The sequence below is a fragment of the Bidens hawaiensis genome, unplaced genomic scaffold (genome assembly GCF_021521415.1).
Source record: "Bidens hawaiensis isolate Kalapana, Puna unplaced genomic scaffold, B.hawaiensis_p1.1 tig00002236_1, whole genome shotgun sequence".
In the NCBI taxonomy this organism is placed as follows: Eukaryota; Viridiplantae; Streptophyta; class Magnoliopsida; order Asterales; family Asteraceae; genus Bidens; species Bidens hawaiensis.
This window is the reverse complement of record NW_027491119.1, coordinates 1568339-1578837: the sequence shown is the minus strand read 5'-3', so window position 1 is coordinate 1578837 and position 10499 is coordinate 1568339. Positions and strand designations below refer to the sequence as shown.

General features: G+C 32.8%; 1 pseudogene; it reads right to left on the bottom strand.

The window, feature by feature from the left end:
- Positions 1 to 7135: 7135 nt before the first annotated feature.
- On the bottom strand, positions 7136 to 7639 carry LOC143610984 (VQ motif-containing protein 4 pseudogene; annotated as a pseudogene).
- Between the last annotated feature and the right edge of the window lie 2860 nt (positions 7640 to 10499).

Genomic DNA, 10499 nt, shown 5'->3' with positions numbered 1-10499 from the left:
TGGTGTACTTTTATATTCATGGTTTTGAGCCTCCCAAAATCTTGTTAGATAAACCAATATACTTAAAGTGAATGTAGAAGTGATTAAGATAAGTGCATGATAGAAGCATCTTAGATATGAAGTGATATTGGTACAATGAAAATAGTGGGATTTTGGATAGAAGGGTACTAATATCTTATCATATTTTTTTGATGATTCTATTTTGGTACTTGACTATTCACTTCTCCTCTTTGTATCATAGTTGGTGTGACATCTTTTGGATAAAAAAGTTGATGGTTATAACTTATAAATGATTTATGCCGAACGTATGAAAGTAGTCTTTTGTTATATACCGTAACAAATTTTAAATCCAAATGAGTTTAAACTATTTAAACTTGTTATGAACAATAATCTAACACATTAAATTCAAAGTTTGCATTGCATTTATAACTATATAAACCACAAATGTTAAACACAATATTAAAAAGACATTTGAAAATAAAATTATAATTGTACATGAATGTGTATGGGATTTGCCTCATTCTAAATGGGTTTTGGTTTGATATGTGAAGAGGTAGGTCCCAGCAGAGCCCAGTTGGACCCGCAAGACTCACCTTAAACAGGGACGTCTGCGCAGAGACCAACTGGATCCGCAGGACCAACCATGCTCAGAGACGTGACGTCCTTACGCGCAGTATGCAAGCTGGTCCCGCAGGAAATGCCTCCCATGGTGAAGGACTCCGCCTGTTCCCGCAGCCTCGGATACAAGCCATGAGGGAAGGCCACCCGCGCAGCATGGCTACACGCACTAGGTACTTAGCTCTCGTTCAGTGTCACCTGAAGGAATGAGCAAAGCCGGGAGCAATCCCGCACAGAGGCGGGAGGGGGAATACTCCCGCCCAAATAAGCCAGTCTATACTGAAGGACCTTTCACCGTACCTGACGAGGTATGGGCGAAAGATCTGATCAGGGATACGACAGCTCACTGATACAGTATGGCGAGCAGCATGCTCCTGTACTGTATCACTATTAAGCCGCTGCCTACTCACCAACTACTGTCATACCACGTGCGTAGCCGGCAGTTGGTGGAAAGGGAATAGTATACAGCAGGCCTGGTCGCTATCAGCCGCTGCCTACCCACCAACTACCAGCAGGGCACGTGCGTAGGCTACTGTTGATGAACAGGAACACTGTTGCAGCCGGCCATACCTCCTTGGAAACCTACCTTCGGCTATAAATACCCCAAATGGTATGATCATCTGGTATTATCCAACAACATATCTTACTACATTATCATCATATTATACCTGATATCTGCTCTAGCAATCTCTTAATATACTTTTATATTTAAAGAGCAATCTAGTCTGATTCTCACGCCGGAGGGTGGTCACAAGGAGGAACCCCCCCTTCTCAGTGACGAGCTCACGGTGTCGGTTTTGCAGGTTATCAGAAGAACCATCTTCCAAGGGTCTAACCCCTCGTGGGAAACAGCTATCCAACCCCCAGGTTACCAGTAATCTGCCCGGGGTCCGGTTAGTGTTTCTTCAATATGGGTAATACATGAGCATTCTATAGAGATGGAAAAAAAAAATCCGGTAGACCTAACCCGACAATGGACCCATTATACATGACCCGTAGGGTAGGAACCATGTTTTAGTTTCTCAGAGAAATTGTACCTAGACAGAAACCGATTGGATCAATCGAAACCAGTTCCTTTTCTACCTTGTTAAAACCCATACCCGACCAGGCCAAAACCCTATAAAAACCCGGCAAAACTGTCAAAACCCGGTTAAAAACCCAAACATACCCGGAACCGATTCCTACCCTGTTTTTGTTCCTGAAACCTCCCGCTTTACCCACCTCCGTCATTCTAAACTCGGTAGCATACTTGTTTTAGAATATTCACGTTATAATCCTTATTTTTATCCATGAGATTTAACTTAAAAAAACATATTATTCAAAATTTTGCTTATCTTTTAAAAACCCCTACATCCGCTTCCTCATATTTTTACATATTCAAACAAATAATTTTTATTTTCCTTTTTTCTATTATTATTATATTTTTTCCTTTTTACATTCATTATTTTATCCATGTATCCATATTATATTTTAAGAATCAGATGTATTGCAAAATACAATAAAGTCCCTAAACTTTTCCTTAAATTATATAGTTTGGGATTGTATACGATTTTCAATGTAAATCCTCTTGGCAAGTATGGTAAACTACTCATTTATATGTTGTTATTGGTTAAAAAAAAAAAGCCTTGTCGGTAACCTCGTCGGTGTAATGCGCATGTGTAATAGTGTGCATTGCATATATGCAAAAGTGTTTGTATTGCATAGAATACAACACTATTGCACATATTTGATACACACTATTGTATATATGCAATATAAGACTAATACACACATCGAATACACATTAGTACGTATGTGTAATACAACATTAAAACACATGTGCACCACATTGACTTTTATTTTATTATTATTTTTTTCCATATAATACAACACTACTACACATATACAATACACAAATATTGAATATATGCAATAAAACACTATTAAACTCAAAAATACATAGTAATACACATGTGTAATACAACGGTATCGCACAGTAATACGTATGTGCATTACAGCGGGTTTTTTTTATTTATTTTTATTTTTTTCGAGTGAAATATAAGAAAATATAAGAATAATGACTAAAACAGAATTTTGAAAATATTTTTTTTATTTTAATTAAAAATAATTCTTTATGAGTTTTTAGGAGTTTTTAAGTTTTCTCTTTAAATGTGAGTTTTCTCTTGATCCTCTCCCTATATATTATATATGGGATGAGTTCTAGTAAAAACTCTTCTTAAAGAGAAAACTTAAAAACTCCTAAAAACTTCTAAAAAACTATTTTTAACTTTTAAAATTTTTTTTTTTTTTTTGAGGTTTCTTTTTTTTCCATTATTCTTATATGTTGTTATTGGTTAAAAAAAAGCCTTGTCGGTAACCTCGTCGGTGTAATGCGCATGTGTAATAGTGTGCATTGCATATATGCAAAAGTATTTGTATTGCATAGAATACAACACTATTGCACATATTTGATAGACACTATTGTATATATGCAATATAAGACTAATACACACATCGAATACACATTAGTACGTATGTGTAATACAACATTAACGCACATGTGCACCACATCGACTTTTATTTTATTATTATTTTTTTTCATATAATACAACACTACTACACATATACAATACACAAATATTGAATATATGCAATAAAACACTATTAAACTCAAAAATACATAGTAATACACATGTGTAATACAACGGTATCGCACAGTAATACGTATATGCATTACAACGGCTTTTTTATTTTTTATTTTTTAATTTTTTTTATATTTTTCGAGTGAAATATAAGAAAATATAAGAATAATGGCTAAAACAGAATTTTGAAAATATTTTTATATTTTTAATTAAAAATAATTCTTTAGAAGTTTTTAAAAGTTTTTTAGTTTTCTCTCTAAAGGTGAATTCTCTCTTGATCCTCTCCCTATATATATATATATGTGTGTATGGTTGAGTCGAACATACCTTTCAATAAAAAAAATTAATGCAAGAATAGACATATTCGTTTATAAAAATGATAAGGAAAGAAAAAAATATACTATTAAATATTAAAATAAACAAGGTTAATTCTTCATAATAAAATTATTATGCTTATACATATCATGTAAAAAAAAGGGTAGCCTATATGAATTTTCAAACTACAAAATAAAGTAAAGCAATTCAAAAAAGCATCCATGATTTTGTTATCCCTTGCACTCCAAATCAACATGTTTCAAACTTATTTGTTCATAAACTTTCTACTCTCCTCTCCTAATATGTTCTTTTATGGAAAACTATTTTGTTTTTATTTCTTTAAATTACAATATAGTGATAAAGAGTTAAAGACACCTAGAAAACAAAAACAAAAACAAATACTAGACTCAACATAAAATAATGATATAAGTTGTCCATCAACTAATGAGTACACTTTAAACACATGTTTAAATCTATATAATCGTATTTAATACGTCATTTATATTTGTCCACTTGATATATATATTGTACAATAATATGAATGTCAATTTAATGTAATTGTCCAGTTGTTTTTTATTTCCAGTCAAATATACAGTGCCCATTTGTTAATCTTAGCTCTAATAAGCTATGAATGTATACATAAGTATATTGATTATCTATTTTAAAATCACGTTTATTAGTAATATCAAGTAATATCATCATGTTTTATCATATGAAGAGTAAGCAAGAATAATACACTTAAAATAATGTGATGTGTTCATTATGAGATTTAAAACACACATCTATGCTCTCAACAGACTTTAGTAACAACGTACGGTATAGCATAACTTAACTAGTCACTAAAACCGATTAACAAATAAATAAAAAGTACAACAAGAAAATTAGAAAATTGGTTTATTTATACATAAAAATATGCATAAAAATAGTTTCATACCATTAAAACACATAATATGTTATGTTTCAATATATATACATTAATAAAGACGCGTTACTACATAGACAATAATGTAGAGAACTTTGAACGTCTTATAATATACCCATACAAAGAGCAGAAATCTTTAGCGTTGCATACGGTGGGACAAAAATCTGGGTGGACTTAAGATCCAAAGTGACAGCCACGAAAGACCTAACTCAAATTTTTCATTGCCAATATTCATAAAAAATGACACAGGTGAGGATCGAACTCAGATCTCCACTAGAGAACCCAAACTTTCTTATCACTACAAATTCAGTTTGAAAAACATATAGTAAAAGTGGCAGTAAATAGCATGTATTATATTGAAATTGGAATTATACTAAATAGTACATATCGATCTAGACTCAAAACTTTTAAAATACATATCCAGATACTCTATTATACAATATAAATATAATTTAATTTCCAATAAAGAAAGTTGTTTTTCAAGATAATTTAAAATAAGTTACATATTTTCTAGATCACAAGCAAGAGAAGGGTATGATGGCCAGTACTTTTGTCCTGGCATCTCATTCGTCATCTAAAGAGTCAAGATTCGACAACCATTTCTTCACTATCAAGTGACACCTCTCACTTTTTTCACAGGATCGGTTCCATAATATACCGTTGGTATTTTATCAATTTATTTATATTTATAGGTTTATGTGGAAAAAAATTAAATGTCCATTACTCAAAATTTAATTTTACACGCACTTAAAAAAATCTACTTTAGATATATGAAAGAGTGAACTGTGGTTTTCGTTCATGATTTATCAAATCTGCGGTTTTATTCCATTAGTTTCAAATTTGTGATTTTCGTCTCTGTGTTTCATTTCACTTGCAGTTAAACTCAAATTCACTAATTCCATTAAGTCTGGTCATTAAACCCATCAGCATGTCCTTCACGTGAGGGGCAGCTTTGTCCTTTTTTTCCCCAAAATACACCACAGTCCCTCACGTGAGAGGGCTGGCGAATTAGGACTGGGGTTTATTTGTGAAGAAAAAGAACAAAATTTCCCCTCACGTGAAGGACACGTTGATGGGTTTAACGACCAGACTCAACGAGATTAGTGAATTCGGGTTTAATTGCAAGTGAAATGAAACCACATAACGAAAATCGCAAATTTGAAACTATTGGACTAACACCGCATATTTAGACAAACCACAAGGACGAAAATCACAGTTTACTCTATATAAAATATATAACTACACTTTTAATAACTTTTAGAGTTTTAATAATCATTTCAAGTTTCTCACAAAAACATATTATTTATTATGATTTTAAGATATGCTACATGTTAATATTTTCGGTTTTGATACGTTATTAGATAACCAACACTCGTCATCTTAAATATTACGCCATCTCAAATATCTAACATTTTTAAACCAAGTCATACCCTACTACCGAGAAAATCACGATTTTAACCGCTATACACTAGCCACCGGGTTTGTTTGTCATCTGTAAAAATTATCGTATTTCAGTCATTTGTTATAACAAAACCATGCTTTAGATAGTTAGAATCTACGTATTAATGTTTCAATTCTTATTGTTAAAAAAAATAAATGTGTATAAAATGTAGAAATTAAACACAAGATTATACTCCTATGTAAAATGTATATAAATATAATAAAAGTTATAAAAAATTGGAATAATCAGTTTTTATTAATTTTTGTTTTAATATTTTAACGAACGCATAGGAAAGGTTGAAAACACAAGATACTCATTTTTATTGTCATGTGTTACGTACGTTTCCACCAAATACCACCATTTCGAATATTCGAAACCTCATTGTCAAAATTGAATTCTATATTCTAATCAAACAAGACATAACATTTAACAACTGATCAGCAATGGATGAGTGATCAGCAATGGATGAGTGTTCTATCGGTGCCCCAGTGACCTTAACCTTCTCTGGTTCTAGTCTACTCGTAACAAAATGCCGTACGCGAACCACGAGTTTACCACAACTGGCCTTTGGAATTTGGTTTCCAATGGGATTAGTGGCACGCTTTCGGCTATGGATGACCTTTTGGCAATAAATATATACCCTGATGCAAGGGGGGAGCTTGTATTGTGCCCCGGGTGGCTGTTTTTTGCTCAATTGTGTAAATTTATTTGTTTTTATACGCAAATTAAATTTACCCGTTTTCGACTGAAAATTTTGAACCTAGCCACCCAGTTTATGATTTTTTCTATGTGTATTAAGTCCGGCTACTTGACATTTCCATACAAGCTTCATCACTACCCCGGTAGCCGACTTTATTAATCATTAAAGAAAAGTAACACCCAATGCAAAATTATGTTTATTAATAAATCATGCTACCGCTAAAAACTAATTTATAATAAAACATAATAATACCAAGAAGAAAGTCGTCGTTCTAAAAAAATAATAATAATAACCATTCCCATTAACTCTCGGTGAAGTCAATGGGAATAATGGCAAAAGTTGCGGCTCAACCTCTCTCGGAATAGCCAGACTTTATTAATCGTTAAAAAGAAAGTAACACCCAATGCAAAATTATGTTTATTAATAAATCTTAAATAACTACCGCTAAAAACTAATTTACAATAAAACATAATAATACCAATAAGAAAGTCGTCGTTCTAAAAAAAATAAAACCATTATTACTCGTTAACTCTGGGTGAGGTTAATGGGAATAACGGCAAAAGTTGTGGCTCAACCTCTCTTGGCGTAGTCACTGGTGACGGGTGTAAATAAAACCCTTTCCCCGCGATCGCTTTCTCTTCGGCTCCAACGTCCAATTCGGGGTTAAACGGATCGGATACAAGTGGTGTGACAGGACTAAGTACAAGCTTAGGGAAGTCAAGTGCACTTGGAGAAAGAATCTCGTTAGTGAATTTAGAAGTCAACGGGCTGACTTTGAAGTTTTTAAGGTGGTTGTGTCTTCGTTCGTATAGTTTGGTTTTGGTTTTCATAGGAGGGATGGGGTGTTTGTGTTTGAGTGTTGTGTCGGATGAGCCGGTTAACATTTGGACAACTTGTTTGAAGGAGGTTGTGTCGGCTTGAACAAAGGTTGTTGGGTATGGGGTGGTGGGTGTTGGTGGTGGTGATGGGTGGTGGTGGATGGTGGCGGGGTGGTGGATGGTGGTGGATGGTGAGGTGTCCATTTTGGGAGAGAAATTAATATCTTGTAGAGAGAGAGATGGGTGACTGAAATGAAAAAGAGGAAACGAGTGTATATATATATATACATACATTTTTTTTTTATTTTAAGAAAAATATTAATGATTTATATAGTGTGGTATATATTCACTTAGGTCTTAAGACTTAAGAGTCTAAGTAATTATAAAAAGTTTGAGAAGAATTTGTAATCGTACAAAAAATTCTTTTAAAAGATAGTAAAAAATTATAACTCAAAATTTAATAAAAAAACAAAAAAAGTAAAAGCACAAAAATGTTTCTGTCGTCTTTCTCGTTTTAAAAAAAAATGTTGAGGAAAAAAATCATTGTATCTTTTTGTTTATCATTGTGTTTTGTGTTTATTTCATCATTGATTGTGTCTGTTTTCCTTAGCATTGTGTATTTTTTTTTCTTGATATTGTGTCATATTACTCAATATTGTGTTATATTTTGTTCGATATTATGTTATATTTTGCGATCTATTGTGTATTTGTTTAGTTATAATTGTGACTTTTGTTCATTTTGAACGGCATTGTGTCTTTTCGGCTTTTTTTTTTGAACAGGAATGACGAGGAAATATTTTAGTTTTTTTAATTTTTTTCATTTTCTATTTATATTTTGAGTATGATTTTTTTATTAATATTTTTTGAATTTTTTAGGGTTTTTTGTGTGGCCACAAATCCTTCTCACACTTCTCATTTTTGTATCTCTTTGTATTTTGACTTTTCCGTATTCACTTATATAAATATAAAATAAAATTTTGTACAAGTTGTCATATAGATCGTTTAAGGTCGTCCGCAAAAGTTACACAGCTCGTAACTCTCAAATTATTGACTATGGCAATGTTGTTTTGTGTCAAATTTTTACGACATGTATAATTTAAAATGACCCGTATAATAATATGGTTTTTTGAACAGGAGAAAATCTCACGTGTAAACCTATCCTTTCGGAGGTATGTCCGAAGTCGACTATTTGACCGTCATGGGACCGTGCTCCCTTGATGCGTGGAACCGGATGAAATTCATAAACACTCACCCCCTATCGAGTTCAAACCTAGGATTAAAGCCCTGAATCACCCCTTCACCCATATGTCCTTCATGCTTGCGTCTCCATATTGGGCGGGCAACCTCTAACCACATTGGATGGTGTTTCTAAAACGCTATTTTTTTTTCTGTAATAATGGCTATAACTCTATTAAAAACATTGTCGTGCATAACAATTAACAAGCTTAAAAACATTGTCGTGTATAACTCTATAAATAATTAAAAAGCTTAGAGTTTCTGATATTGTGAAAAGATAGATAATTGTGTATAATGCTTTTCTTGCATACCTTTTTAAAGATTTTCAAGTTCATATCAATTGGACGTTAAATTAATTTTCACCGTTCATTTTATACGGACAATAGCATAAATTTCTTTATGTCCTTTCTAATAGAAAATCTTTTAAAAAAATACGAAGAAAGAAAATCTTACATTTATCTTCCGTGTTTATATATGGAGGAGTTTATTATAATTTCTTAAATGATACATAAGTTTTAAAACATTAATGTTTAAATAAATTTTCTATGTTATTATTACATTAATCTTTTACATAAAAATGTCTATGTTGTTTACATAATAATAATAACATTTAACTAACCTTTTTCAAATGTTTATTTTTTATTTTTAAATGCATGTCTAAACATGTGTATTTCACTTATATGAATAAAAGACTCACATGATTAATAGCACATATGTAGGTTCTATAAATAAACAAATTATATTTATACTTCTTAAACTATTATAGTGGATAACATATTAATACTCATTTTCTGATATTTTAATTTTGAAAAATGAGTATTTGTTTTCTTTATCATGATCTCTCTCTCACACACACACAAACTGCTTTTAATCTATAACCATCCACTATATATTATGCATGTGTGTAGAATATATGATAAAATATACCTTTTGAAATAATGTTAAAAATATCATTTAATTCATGAAAACTTTCAGCAGAAAAAAGCTTAGATTAACATTGACATGAAAAGAGTGTTCCATACTTGTAATGATTCACGGGAACGCCGGTCGTATGAGACAGGAACGCCGGTCGTATGAGACCAAGTGGCAGTGATGATTTGGCGGTTTACAATTTCACGGTCGAAGAGTGGGGGCAGGAGTGTTTGCGGAGGTATGGGATGGTGAAGACATGGGACGATTTAAAGTTGTGGGAGAGGTTGAAAAGGTGTTCCAAGTGGGTTGAGCTGGTGGCCGGACCTTGATGCGGAAGTAGGGCCGAAACGGACTAAAACTAGTTCGTCTGGAGCGTATAGCACTTCCGCCGGGTCGGATTGCCGCCTTGGATTCGACCTAAACATTGCGGGGGAGGAAACGTCTTCACCGTCGAGGAGGCGGCCATTGGGAAGGGACGCCAAGGGGAAAAAACCGGCTGAGGGGGGAGCCGTAAACATCGTCGATCTTGTTGAATCCCTCAATAAATTCAACAAAACCATGGAGGTGGTCTCTAATGACAAAAAGGAAAAAAGTCGAATGAGAGATTTGGACTTCCTTACAAGAGACTTCAGTAACCTAAATCCGGTCGATCAAATGCTGATGGAAAAGCAAAAGGAACGTATCCGAAAGAGGTTGATCGAAGAAGACCAAGCCGAAAAATAAGAATAATGTTTTTTTTTAGTACTTTAATTTTTATTTTATTTTTAGATATTAATGTGTTTTTTTTAATTAATGTGTGTTTTTTTAAATAATTTATGAGTTTTTTTAATAATACATTTTTTTAATACATTTATAAAAAATAAAAAAAAAATTCGCTGGAGCCCCTGCTGGAGCCCCTCCACACCAGGGCCAGGGG